Here is a 12,895-nt window from a genome sequence, read left to right on the forward strand (position 1 = left end):
AGGGATTTGGCTATAACAAGACCATGTAATTAAGCTTTAGTAACTGGTACCCAGCCTGAACCCCTCATTTCAGTAATTAAAAGCAATAATTCCTCCATTCCTAGATAACCTTTCTCATCCGATCTGTGAAAAGAGGCAGGGAGAAAGCATCCATTTACACAGCCAGCACAGACACACCCTGGCAACACAAAGGACTCCAGCCAGGACACGGCTCTTGTGTCTCTTAGCAGAAGAGCAGTGTTTTAGATGCCATAATATTTTATCCTAATGCCTTTTGAACATATCATTTACCAGTATTTAGGGTGAAAAAAGAAGGAAAAAAAAAAGGATAAAAAAAAAAGCTGAAAACCACACTGACAGCAACCTTTCCTCTGTCTGAGCCCTTTGTCTCTGGCTTTTCATGGAAGCGCTGTCTGTCAAAACAGCTTTTGAGCTGCACAGCAGCATCACCACCAGGGATGCACAGAGAGCATGGTAGCTGGCAGGACCACAACAATCCGTGTGGGCTCGGCTGTCATGGCAGGCACAATGGAGAGCTGTGCAGCGGCACTGCCGGGGCGAAGCACAGCTCGCCCCTGCACAACCAGCCCTGGACATGACAACTGCTATTTCACAGCCACAATAGACAAACACGCATTCTGCGCAGCAGCCCCAGCCTCCCCGCTCGCTCACATCCATTATAATCACAGCAGCTCCAAAGCAGTGCAGCCTCCAAAGAGACAAATCAATCCTAAAATCCTTAATCGGGTAGCTGGCATCCTCTACAAAAACAAACCAGCCACAGTGCAAGACAACGACCGACCTGAAAACCAACAGCACAGCTAACGCCCACCCAGATCATTTCTCCATCTCACCTTTCCGCAGATCCTTCGCTCCCCAGCTCCCGTCAGTGAACACACTCTGCTCTGGCACCACTGTGCACTCCAATTCCAGAAGGCTCCGTGCTCTCCTCACCAGGATGCTGTGGGAAACACAGAGTCAATTTTTTTTTTCTTATTTTTTTTTCTTCACAGCTGCATCCCTGGCAATGCAGAGGGTCTGCGCAATCACATCTCCAACGCTCCTGCTGCTGCTGCTGTGACGTGTCTGCGTGTGAAGGAACAAGCATGCCCACAGCACCGCCGCTCCAGCTCGCAATCAGTCCCTGTGGAACCTCAGACAAGGCAGGGGATGGGAGGGAGCAGAAAAGGAGAGGAGGGGAGGTGAGTCGAGCTGGATGATGGAGGATTGATTCTTATAGGAACTGGGAAATCAGGAAGGCAGCATGAGGAGAAATAAAAAGATTAAAGTCCGTGCCATAAAACAGAGCTGCAGCATCTTATTCTGTGATGAGCTTGTATTTTGGATAATGTGTGCTTGCAAGCTGTCTGACCTCTTACCCTGGCTATGTAAAGGAAAGCAAAAGGGACTGGAGTGTTATGTTCCTACCGTTGATAATGGCAGCTAGAACCCTTGGAAATAAAATGGCAGTCTGCAAAGTAACGCGCAGGAGGAGGAGGAGGATGGGAAGACTGCAAGAAGCTTCTTGAAGCTTCTTGAAATTCCTGTAGTGCCTCATCCTAAAGAGCTTCATCAACAGTATCTACAGAGCATCCCTGAAATGCAGCCACATCCGGAGCAAGAAGCAACAACCAGCACTTCCAAAAGCACCTGGCAGGGGCAGGATGTCTGCAGTTCCTGGTCTCACAGGGGATCTCAAATCAAGATCCCACTAACTATTAGCTGCAGTCTGTGATCAAAGTGCTGCCCGTGACTTGGGCTAAATCGCAGCATCTCTGCAAAGCAATCCACTGCAAATCTCCCTCCCCGAAACAGGGGGTCACCACCTGCAAAGCTTGGGCTCTCTTGCTGTCCTGGGGCTCCATAAAAGGATTTTTCCATCACCTCTTTTCACCAGAGCAGAAATGGAACCTGCTCCATAGGCAGAGCAGTGCAGGTCCTGACAGGGTACAGGTAGCTGCGGCAAGGGACATATGTGGCTACTTTTGGTGTTTCACCAGTTAGGACATGATCACACAACCCAGAAACTCAGCTGTGCTTCAGGCTGTGCCTGAAGGTGTTTCTTGCACTGAAGCACCATCCATCCTGGAGGGACCACTCATGTTATTGCCCTTTCCCATCCAGCCTCGTGCCTATAGCCCTGCATGGAGCCAAGCATAGCTCAGAGACTGGAGCATCCACACTGGAAAAAGCAATCCCTATGAGCTCAAACCAAACCCCATCTCCTAAACTGAGTCTGCATGGGAAGTGAGCAGGTAAGTCAAAGAAGGGGTAAAAATGTCACACAAAGTTCAGAGAAATTAATAACTGCCACATGGCTGAAAACTTTTTGCTTTAGGCCTTGATGCACCCAAAACAGGAACCAAGTAACACAAATACAACAGCCCAGACAACATAACACTTTTCAGAAGCTTCTGCCTCTGGAGAGGTCAAAATAAACACCTATGCCAGAAAAATGCTAAGACTTATTACTGGAAGTGGCTGCCAATTGTCTCAGAGGCCAGAACACTAGGAACTTTTAAAATATCTCTTCAGGTAACATTCAAATCAGATTTCTCACTGAAAACCCAGGGCAGCTCCCACCAGGGACTCCAGAGGCAACAGTTTAGGGCTTCCCCTCCAAGGAGGGGAGAGACCCTTCCACCAAGAAAACAGAAAGGGCCTTGAGCTGGCTGTGGGCTGTGCAGCCTGTTTGCAACGCACTGGAGCCAGAATCGCAGATGCAGCTCTGCTACTCACCTCCAAAACATGGGCAACGCTCCCTCAACCAGTTCCAGAGCTCAGGCTTCACAGGTCCTTCCCAAAAGGCCAATGTATCTGCCCCATTGGGGGTACTCCATGCTCCCCAGCCCACTGCCTGCTTTTCCTGGAATGCTGGGGACCCACACCACCACCCAGTCCTGTTCAAGCAGCAGGGACAAGCCCCAGGTAGGATGCAGGAGTGAGGGACATACCTCTGTGCCTGGCCATTACAGCAAGCAGAAAGCTAGTCCTGGCAGGCTGTGCTCCAACCGAGCTGCAGTAAATGAGACTATTTACTGTGCCCCCATTAGCGTGCAGCTCCAGGACCCCCGTATGGCCAGCCCCATTGTACTGTCAGCGTTAATTAAGGCAGGCTCAAGCAGACATCTCCGGCCCCTTCAGCTGGGACAGTCGGGGAGCAGCAGCGAGGAAGGAGACAGAGAGTTTCAGCTGTGGAGCTCTGTGCAGAACAAGGAGCATTTGTTACCCAGGAAACTCGTTCCCACAGCAGAGAGGAGAATGGAAACTATTTCAGTGCCCTCCCCAGTCCTCCACAAGCATTGCCAATGCTGACGCCAGGAGGTATAAATGCTGGCAGGCTGAGTGCTTGCCTGCCTCCCTGTCCCTGCCACAGGACACTGGCATTAACCAGTTCACTGACAGCAATGCCTGCCTTGTGTAGCAGACACACACACCAGAGCACATGAACTCAGGGGGATATTTTGTTAAAAATCGGAGAGAGCAACACAGCAGACAAGGGGCTCTCTGACAAACACTCCTATTCACATATCTGCTCCCAACATGAACATCTGTATCCTCCTCCCCAAAACATGTTCTGCATGTTTCCCAAATCCCAAACTCACATGGCCTCGCCCCTCTGCAGCACATATCCCTCTGACGCATCTCCCTCCACAATCTGCCTCTCTCAGCAACAGCAGTAAGAACTGATGGCCTGTCCCAAAGCTTTGCAGGTAGCAGGAGATCTCAGAACTAATGAGGAAGAACAAAGCTCTTTCTTTGGGAGACTGTCTTCTAGGAGATGACTTCTCTTTGATCACGGAGATGAGTCAGTGTGAGAAGGGGAGCGTGGCTGATTCCACAGTCTCACGCAAGGAGGGAGCAGGGATAATGCAGGCTGGTGACTGTGCCAGCACAGTCTTCTTTGGAGAAGGAAGAGGAGGGAGATGGAGGTGCAAGGACATCTCTGCCCCAACAGTAACAAGGGTCCTCATCTTGCTCAAACTGGGCAGGCAGGGATAGTGCTTCCCAGACACCAGCACTCTGGGGCATAGCTTGGAGGGAAAAATTCCTTATCAAGCAATGTCAGTCTCATTATCCACAAGCATCCCAAGTATCAGGCAGAATTTTTGCCATCTCATCTCCTTACCCCTTGCTCCAGGGTTTTGAGAAATGAATGCACAACACAACCTTCCAACTGTGCACTCCAATAAGGCAGAAAATCCTACTCCCTGTCATGGGCTGCAGCAAAACTCACCCCTTTGGGGGAGCCCCAGGTGCTGCACTTACACTGGACATGAGCTGTATGTGTACCCAGAGCACTTGCTGTCAACAACTAGGACACAAATAGATCAACTAGGTGGAAAAAAGCCCAACACCTTTGTGTCTTGGTCTCAGGCTTCTTCCTTTATATACCATACAGGAATTGGCTGCTGAGGTCAGCACATCCCCACCCTTTCCACTTTTGCTGCAATTGTGCAGCTAAATCATCCACCAGCTGCCCCAGCCTCTCACCTATTTGGTGCAAAGCTGCTCCAGATATGTGTCAACTGGAAACAGCTCAGCCCCAGATCCCAGCCGGCTGCCTGGGCTGTAGCTCTGACACCAAGCACCCTGCTGGAACAGGTCTTTAATCACCATGAGGTGGGGGTCACAATTCTGACCACCCTCACAGCTGCTGCCTCCAGCTCACTGCTACAGCCCAGCAAAGGGAGCTGCCTGCCACCTCCTCCGAAAGGATGGGTATTTTGACCAAGCCCTCATTACATTCAGTGTGTCCATTCCTCTCAAGCAAACAGAAAGTGGTATGAGTTACAGCAAGCTCTCCACCACAGCAGATAACCTCTGCATTGCTATCTGCAGGTGCAACAGCAGGAATCTATGCCTAGGGTATAGATTCTGGCCTATCATGACCCCACCTGCAGCATGGCCATGGGACATCTTCACTCTTTCCCACGTGCTGGACTACTCATGAGCAAGGTGAAAGCAGTTCAGTGCCTTCCCACCTCGCTCACTCATTGCTCAAGGCAGAAATCTAAATTCCCAAGACATGGCAACCCCATCCATCACCACTGAGGCTGTTTTGGAAATGTCAGAGAGACAGATGTTGGTCAGAGTTGAACTAAGAGCACAACTAGAGCAAGGGGGACCAGAGTACAGAAGCCAACAGGAAAGGAGGAGATGATGAAACTTCATAAAATTCCTCATGAAGAAAAATCAAAACAATTTCCCATTCCTGCAAACTCAGTGCTTCAAGGTCAAACAACATCTCTCTAACACAGAGAGATCAATACAGGCTGATCGTTATCGGCATGTGCTTGACATTTTTTCTATTCAGTGGGAACAAATACATGGGCCTTTGAACAAAGGGTCAAAAATCCACCCAGATTGATAAAAGCACATGTTAGCATAGTGGAAACACCTGCCCTCAGCCCTCACATTTCCCCAGGGGGGTCACTAACCAATCCCCACTGAACCTGCCTTCCAAGGGGATCTCAGGACAGAAGCACAAGAGTCTCTGGGGTTATGCTGGTTGCAAACACATTCACAGCATTAGGATTCACCAGCCCCTCATCATGACCCTGTGTCCTAGTGAGTCCTGCCCGCTGCCCAGAACAGCAGCACTGATTTCTTCAGGGTTAGCAACCCAGGGCAGGAGTCACACCTTCAAAAGAGAAAATGGCTTCAAAAGAGAAAGTTGTTGCTGTTTTTTTAAAAAAAAACTTGGACATTTCCTGTTGCTTGCTGTCTTCTAAGAGAATTAATTCCCCAAATTCATCCCTCTGATGTTTAAGAACATTCTCTCAGTTTACAGCTTATCTTTATCCATGCACAGCTCACCTCTATCCACTCATGTTCCAAAAATGAGCTTTATCATCAGCATTTATCCCAGTCCGTGTTTAAAGTTACATCATCTGCATTCTCTAATCATTTCACATTAGGCAGGCTCTCCATTTCTTTGATCATACCCATATTCCTTCTCTGGACCAGACAAAGTTTGCACACAGCCTTCAGCAAGTGACTGGAAACAAACACAGTCTTCCAGACAAGGTCTCCCATGCCTTAATATGCTAAAATTTCCCCATCTCTGCTACCAATGTTTTGTCCAACGTGTCACACTGGATGACATTTATCTTTTTCATGGCTGCATCACGCTAGTCGCTCGCAGTTATCCTGCACGTCACTCTAAGCCCCTGAGTCTCCCCCCCTCATCGTTCCCACTTTCCCCAGTGAGCTCCCGGACGGAGCTGAACTTTTCGCTCATTTTGCACGCACATAGCCATGCAATTCTGAACCATCCAGCTCCCATTTGTATTATTCCTCAAGGACATCCCAGCTTTTCCTGCTGAATAACACTGAACTGCCTCTGACAACGCTTCCTAGCTTTGTGTCTTTAGGAAACATCACTAGTGAAGTCTGACTTTATAATGCTCAGAGCATTATCTGATGTATTGAATAGCTTCCATTTGAAGGCTTATCTCCACTAACAACTTCCCTTCAGACCAGTAGTTCCTCTTTCAACTTTCCTGTTATCTTACTCCAGTCTGCTTACTGCTTCTTAGTTCTCAAAGGGTACTATGTATGGAAGAAATACACATGGATCCAAGGGTAGGTAGGAGAAGCACCTGAGAGATTCATTTCAGGTTACTAAACGGATAAAATATTAGCAAATCCCCTGGAAAAAAAGAATTAGGATAATATGATGCATGCTTTCCTTGTTCCCCCTCCTTGCTCTACACCTGCAACCATTTCTAGAAAAATCATACCGAGCAAGGTCATTCCAATCACTATGTGGATTTTCAGCTTCCAGTACTGAGGTGAAATCCTTCCCATTGCTGGCAACTGATGCTTCACTGACCAGGAACAGAGGCCCTCACAAGCTCCATAAAAAGTCGTAACTACTAGATAGGGCTAGTGCTGGCACGGATCCCCCCAGGGCTGGGCTGAGTTCCACATACCTCTACACTACTGAGACATCTATGGGAAAACCAAACCCTGCCCACAACCAGCTGTCTGTCTCCAGTCCCTTCCAGCCCCAGATTCCAGTATGTTTATAGTCTTTTTCAAGGAAAAGTGCTGCTATCAACATTTTACATGCAGGAGACTGGGGCAACAGGGAGATGTGAATCACTCAAAATTCTATGGGAAAGGGAGAAATGACCCCACAACCCAACTCTTAGCACCCATCTTTTACTCCTAATACTTAGTATTGCCCAAGCAAGAGCACAAAGAAATAGCTGAATGTTTCTATAGCAGAGGGAAATGAGGACACGAACAGAAGAGCAGCTCCTCAATCACGTCTGAAGGCTCAGCTTCAATCTGATAAACCAAGCTCTTAAAGAGGTACAGAAAATCTTGAATTAAAGCAAGGCCTCAACATAATTGATCCAGCCTGAGGTTTCAGAGTGTTTTAAGTAGCTCTAAGAGCAACCCTGTTTCTTCAAGTACTCACTCAGATATTGATGCTACACTGAGTGGGAACACAAACTCTCACCAGTCAAAGCCTTGGTAAAAGAAGCAGAGAGGATATTATTAAAAAATAAAATATATATGCCTTTTAATCTGGTAAACAATTGCTCTAAGCAGCCATGGTAACAGTAGATATTAAGGTGTTACTGGCTTCACTTCTATTAGTTTTCAAAATGGGACCAGTGCTGCCCCTGCAGCACAATTTACCTAAATGACTGGTTTCACCATAACTTATAGTTCCCCACTGCCATGAGGAAAGCCTTAAGTTGCCACTATACATTACATACTATATTGGAGATGGTGAATTTGGCAGCCACAGTTCTGCTGCATTCACCAGTTTGTATTCTGACCTCAAATAAGAGTTATGTACTTCCAACTAAGCAGCTGAAAAGCTGCAGGGCTGAGCTGAATCTGCAGCCCTGAAATGGTTCACTGTGTACACTGCTTGAGGGAAGTGACTGCGTATGGTTAGTTCCCATGATGTGCACCGAAGTGACATTCCCTTCCCATTCCAGGGGCATAGCCAGGGTGACTCAAAGTCAGGGTGACTGCACGGCACACAAGGCTCACAGGGACTGCAGTGGAAGGGATGTAGCAAGAAAAAGGGCAAGCAAAGGAGAAGAAAAACATCGCTGTTGGACGCATGAGAGTCCACATCCAAGAATGGAAAAAGATCCTGCCCTCTCGTTTCAGGACTGAGTCATAAACAGTTTGTTTCCCAAGGCAACAGCAGTTTCCCAAGGCAACTGCTCTGTATTTCCCTGCCCATGGCAGGGGGGTTGGAACTATACGATATTTATAAGGTCCCTTCCAACCCAAACCATTCAATGACTCTATGATTCAAGCAGAAAACCCACACTCACCTCACTCTGCACATGCCAAAGAGCTCCCTGCCATCCCTGTTCCGAGCAACAGCAGAAGTCAAGCAGGGAGATCTGTCAACTTGCCACAAAGTGAGTTCCCAGCAGGCCTCCCTGCTCTGAAACATTCCCACTTCACTTTGCAACGAAGCCCAGAGAGCAAATAACCACTGTCTGATTTATTAGAGACACATGATATTAATAATGGTTGTTTATACTGATTTTTGCCCTAAGTTTCTCCACTTACCACCCCAACTGGACACACAGTGCTGCTCTGCAGTGTTACCTGCCCCAGTTGGTTATGTTTTAGTGTCAAATAAAGCAATATCTCAGCAGCTTGTGCTTCTGCAAAGCACTCTGTGATTAAAAGAGACTGCTGAAATACACTCAAACTCCACCTACCACCAGCAATGCAATAGCAGAATATTGGCAAGCATAGAACTCCAGTGCTAAACAAGAGACTGCCTGGGCTCCTGAGCACCCACATCCCAGTAGACACCAGAAAAGCTGCAAAGGGGAAAGGGAACAGAACCATTGAAAACTTGTTGATACTCTGTCCACCACTTATATATTAACCTGCTGGCTCTCAGATGGAATAGTTGTCTTTTACTCTTCACCTATGCTGTCTACAGTACCAATACTGTTAGCTGAAGGGATAAGGTATGCATACAAACAGCAGATTGACATAAATTATAGCCATTACCATGACATCTCACACAGCACAGACTGCACATCCCCACCCATAATCATGGTGCATGACCTGCTCATTCAGAAGGGATCTGTGGTTACTGCAGATCACAGGCTGAGCTTGAGCAATAGTGGCATTTTGCTTTGAAGCAGACAAACAATATGCAGGGCTGTGTGCACAGGCATGTCATATGCAAGACTTGGAGTCATCCTTCCTCTCTGCCCAACACTGGCTCATGCCTCATGGACATATATCCCAAATGGACAAACTGGCGAGAGCTCAAAGGCAACAAGGAAAAAAAAGGACAGAAAGGACTAAATTGCAAAGCAAATGGGTTGGTTCTCTGTGGAAAACCAGGGGGTACATGAAAGCAATTTCAAAACGTATAAAAGGCTGCTGCCAAGAGCCAGTGAACAAGTTGTTCTCCACCTCCTCAACAACAAGAGGAGCGTCCCTAAGGGACAGACAGGAAAGCTTAAGTTAGACATCAAGTATAAAAGATAAAACTAGCCATCCACTACACCAAAAAAAAATTAAGAGTCAGAAGGTAAGGCTGGTTTCCTTAAAATTTTCCATGGTCTTGTATGTCTCAGGAAGTTCTTTGCTTTACTTATTTAGAGGCATGCAGTCCTATTAATTTTCACAGGCCCTCACTGTCAGACATTGGAAATACTGTCTTTCTCCAGCTTTGCTGCCAAACGAATGCCCATCTCAGAGCCTTGGTCAACCCATGGCACCAGGAGATACCAACAGGTGGAAGGGACTGGATTGCTAAAACACAATGCAGCAGATAATGTCCCTTTTGCTGGTAGCTTCTAGAGATTAAATGAAGAAATCCAAGGAATAGCATGGCCCAAGGCCACTGTGCCTGGGTCAGGGAGATATGATTATTATATACCTTTTGGAGGTCCTACTGTTGTGTGATCTCTGTTTGACTCAGAGAAGCAGGGAACCTCTAATGAGGGATTAAAAGCTGAGAGCTATTTATTCCATGAGGCAGAATACCTGGAGAAACACAAACATGCTCCTGGAAAGACACAGCAAACATACAGGTGCAGCTGAGAGTGGAAAGGCATTGTGTGCCCGCTGATCTAGTAACTAATCCACCTGGCTGTTAAAAACATACTCCAGATGTACTTTTTCCCTAAAGAGAACATGCTTAGCACGAGCTTTCAGCCAGTGGATTCATCCTCCTTTCACCCACCGCATTGGAAAGACCTTTTTCTCATGAATTTGGTATTGTCAGAGATGATCCTTGGTCACAGTTGAGAGCCCTTCCAAATTTCTCTCTTGTTATTATTAACCTCTTCCCATCTAAGACAGCAAGCTGTCATGGATCATCAGTCACCTCTACTCAAGGTCTCCATATCAGGTCAGCCCATGATTAAGCAACCTTGTGGCTGTACGTGCTTATCGGTGTATGTTTAATTGGCACAAAGAGATTTAACTCGCAGCTCCTACTTGCTGTGTGGCCAGTTGTGCAAAGTCTACCTCCTCCAAAAGTCACGTTCAGCCAACAGGCAGCCATCCTATGGGCAGGCAGGCACACAGAGCCAGAAATGGGGAATACCTGCCTGTTGGCTTTGGGCAATGATTTCGCTCAGGCTGGAGAAAGACCCACAGTGATGGAAATGCTACAGGGGTAAAGGGGATCCGTGTGTGGGAGGAAATCCTGTCCTGTCCTTTAAAATAGAAAATAAAAGCTGGCAGAGGCAAAGCCCAGGCAGCAGTGATTGAGGCAGGACACGAAGGCAAAGCAGGTCACAGGAGATGGCTGACAAACCTGCCAAGCTTGGGTTGTGTCGGACAGACTGAAATAGGGCTCAGCCTCGTGTGAGGCAGATGAAAGAGCAGGGGCACACTGCCCTACAGGGTTCCCCGTGGAGACATTTAGGCACTTCAGGAACTCCTGGAATCTGTGGTGTGTAGCTCTGGCACCACAGAGACTATTAGAGAATAGCCTTGAAGACTATTCTAGATAGGAGAACTATTAGAAGACTATCGAGAAACATCCAGCAAAGAGGTGCTCAGAGGACAACAAACAAAAGCGTGTCCACACACTCCAGAAACATTCCAGTCAGAGGAACAAGAGCATGCCAGGGTGGAAAGAGCCCTGAAAGAGCCCTCAGGAACTCTGTAACATATGACAATAGACAGAGCCTTGGCTCAGGCCTATTAACAAGCAGCCACAACGGTGACTCAGAGAGCTCCTCTGTTGGCTGGACATGGGAGAGGAGCAGGAAGGAACACAAGAACTGAGGAGCAGGAAGCCCCTGATGAAGGACTGATTGCTCAGAGCATGTTCCTGGAAAAACAGACACATGCTTTTCATCTCCATGATGTACTTCCATCTCTGGACAATTCTGAAGCCTGTGTTTTCAATTCACACTTAAGAAAGCACTCCAGACTGTGCACACACCCAGCCTGTGCCTCTCACACAGCACAGAAAAGAGAAGACCAGCTAAATGGTGAGATGGGGAGGAGGATGGAGAATTGGAGATAGAACAGCCCAAGCCAGAAGCTGAGCATCTGCTCTGCTCTCACTCATTCTCAGTGCAACAGCCAGAGAAAACGCTTGGTCATGATGCTCTAACAGGACCTGCTCTCCATCCCTGGGAACATCTGCCAGAATTAGTAATCCCGAATCAGAGGAGGTGAAGCATGCACTTGTGACCTTTTCAGCAATTTTTGTATGCCTGCTGCTTTCACAGCAACCTTCTGTTATCAGCTTAAAATAAATCCAGCCCTTCTGAAAGCACTCAAGGATTGCAGAATCACAGAATCATTTAGACTGGAAAAGATCTCTTCTAAGATCACTGAGTCCAGGCATAAGCATCTGGCTCTTCCTCTACAAAGCCAGAAACTAGAACTGATGCATCTGGGGATGCAAACATGGAGGCCAAGGAGCTGTAGAGGGGGATTAATGCTGCAGTTCTGAACTCCAGGATCTGAACGGGAAGAGTGGTCTCCCCTGTCCATGATACAGCTGCTTTCAACTCAGAGAAAACAGGGAAACCCCAGCATTGCCCCTAAATTTACAAGCAGGTGACCTCTTGTTTCTTCTCCCATGTGTGAGGCTTCATGTATTAAACTGTGTAACCAATCGGTGCTCCACTCCCACTTCTACATCCCATGTGAGACCAGGCAAGAGTGGAGCCACATCCAGCTGCAAAGGGACTATCTCTTTCTTCAGATGAGGTTTCTTTGAGCATGAGCCCCTCCATAAGCACTTTTTGAAGCATTTTGTGAGCTCTGGGCTTCAGACACTGAGGACAAGGACTCAGTGAGGTCTGCTGCTTTCCAGTAAGGTCTCCTATTTTCCAGTACACAGCATGGGCTGATACTGCAGCAGCACGAGAGCAGCCAAACTGCCTACCTAGTGTAGGACCTGATCAACAGCAGGCAAAACCCAGCCTGAGGGAAACAAACCACAGCTCCAGCCTCTCGGTGGGATGGTGCATCCTGCACTGGCTGCACAGCTCAAGGAGCACGACTCCTCCTCAGATATCTCTACTGTGTGATCCAGCTTTCAGTTCTAGGCACTGACCACACCACAAAAAGGGCAGAACTTTTGTGTTTATATGGATAAAAAGAATCCAGATCTATGGCCGTAATGCAACTCACAGATTTAATATGCCTTCCACACTTAAACTGATCTCCAGGTACCAGTCCTCAGGATAAACCTAACCCAGGACCAGAATGCCTACATAAGCCACTGCTACAGTTCAAGACCTTCTAGTGAAGCAGCAAGCTCTGGCCACCAGCAGGGACCTGGCAGCAGGCGAGATTAAAGCTCAGCTTTAACCCCTCTGGGAATTTCCTGTACCTCACATTAGACATAGTGATAATGCTCAGAAACACACAGGGAAAGCCCAGTGGCAAATAACCTAATCAGAAG

General features: G+C 47.6%; 1 protein-coding gene across 7 annotated transcripts in view; it reads right to left on the reverse strand.

The window, feature by feature from the left end:
- The window catches only part of RUSC2 (RUN and SH3 domain containing 2), a 60,295-nt gene that overhangs the window by 34,609 nt on the left and 12,791 nt on the right, over positions 1 to 12,895 (reverse strand). For 6 of the 7 annotated variants that reach the window (XM_051804596.1, XM_051804594.1, XM_051804600.1 and 3 more), the window contains exon 2: positions 855 to 961. The gene's annotated coding sequence lies outside the window, so the exon portion shown is untranslated. Of the gene's footprint in view, positions 1 to 854; positions 962 to 2,739; positions 2,901 to 12,895 lie in introns of all 7 variants that reach the window. The other variant, XM_051804595.1, reaches the window with a different exon arrangement.

This window comes from Manacus candei, unplaced genomic scaffold (genome assembly GCF_025592945.1).
Source record: "Manacus candei isolate 608988 ecotype Guabito, Panama unplaced genomic scaffold, ASM2559294v1 h1tg000061l, whole genome shotgun sequence".
Lineage (NCBI taxonomy): Eukaryota > Metazoa > Chordata > Aves > Passeriformes > Pipridae > Manacus > Manacus candei.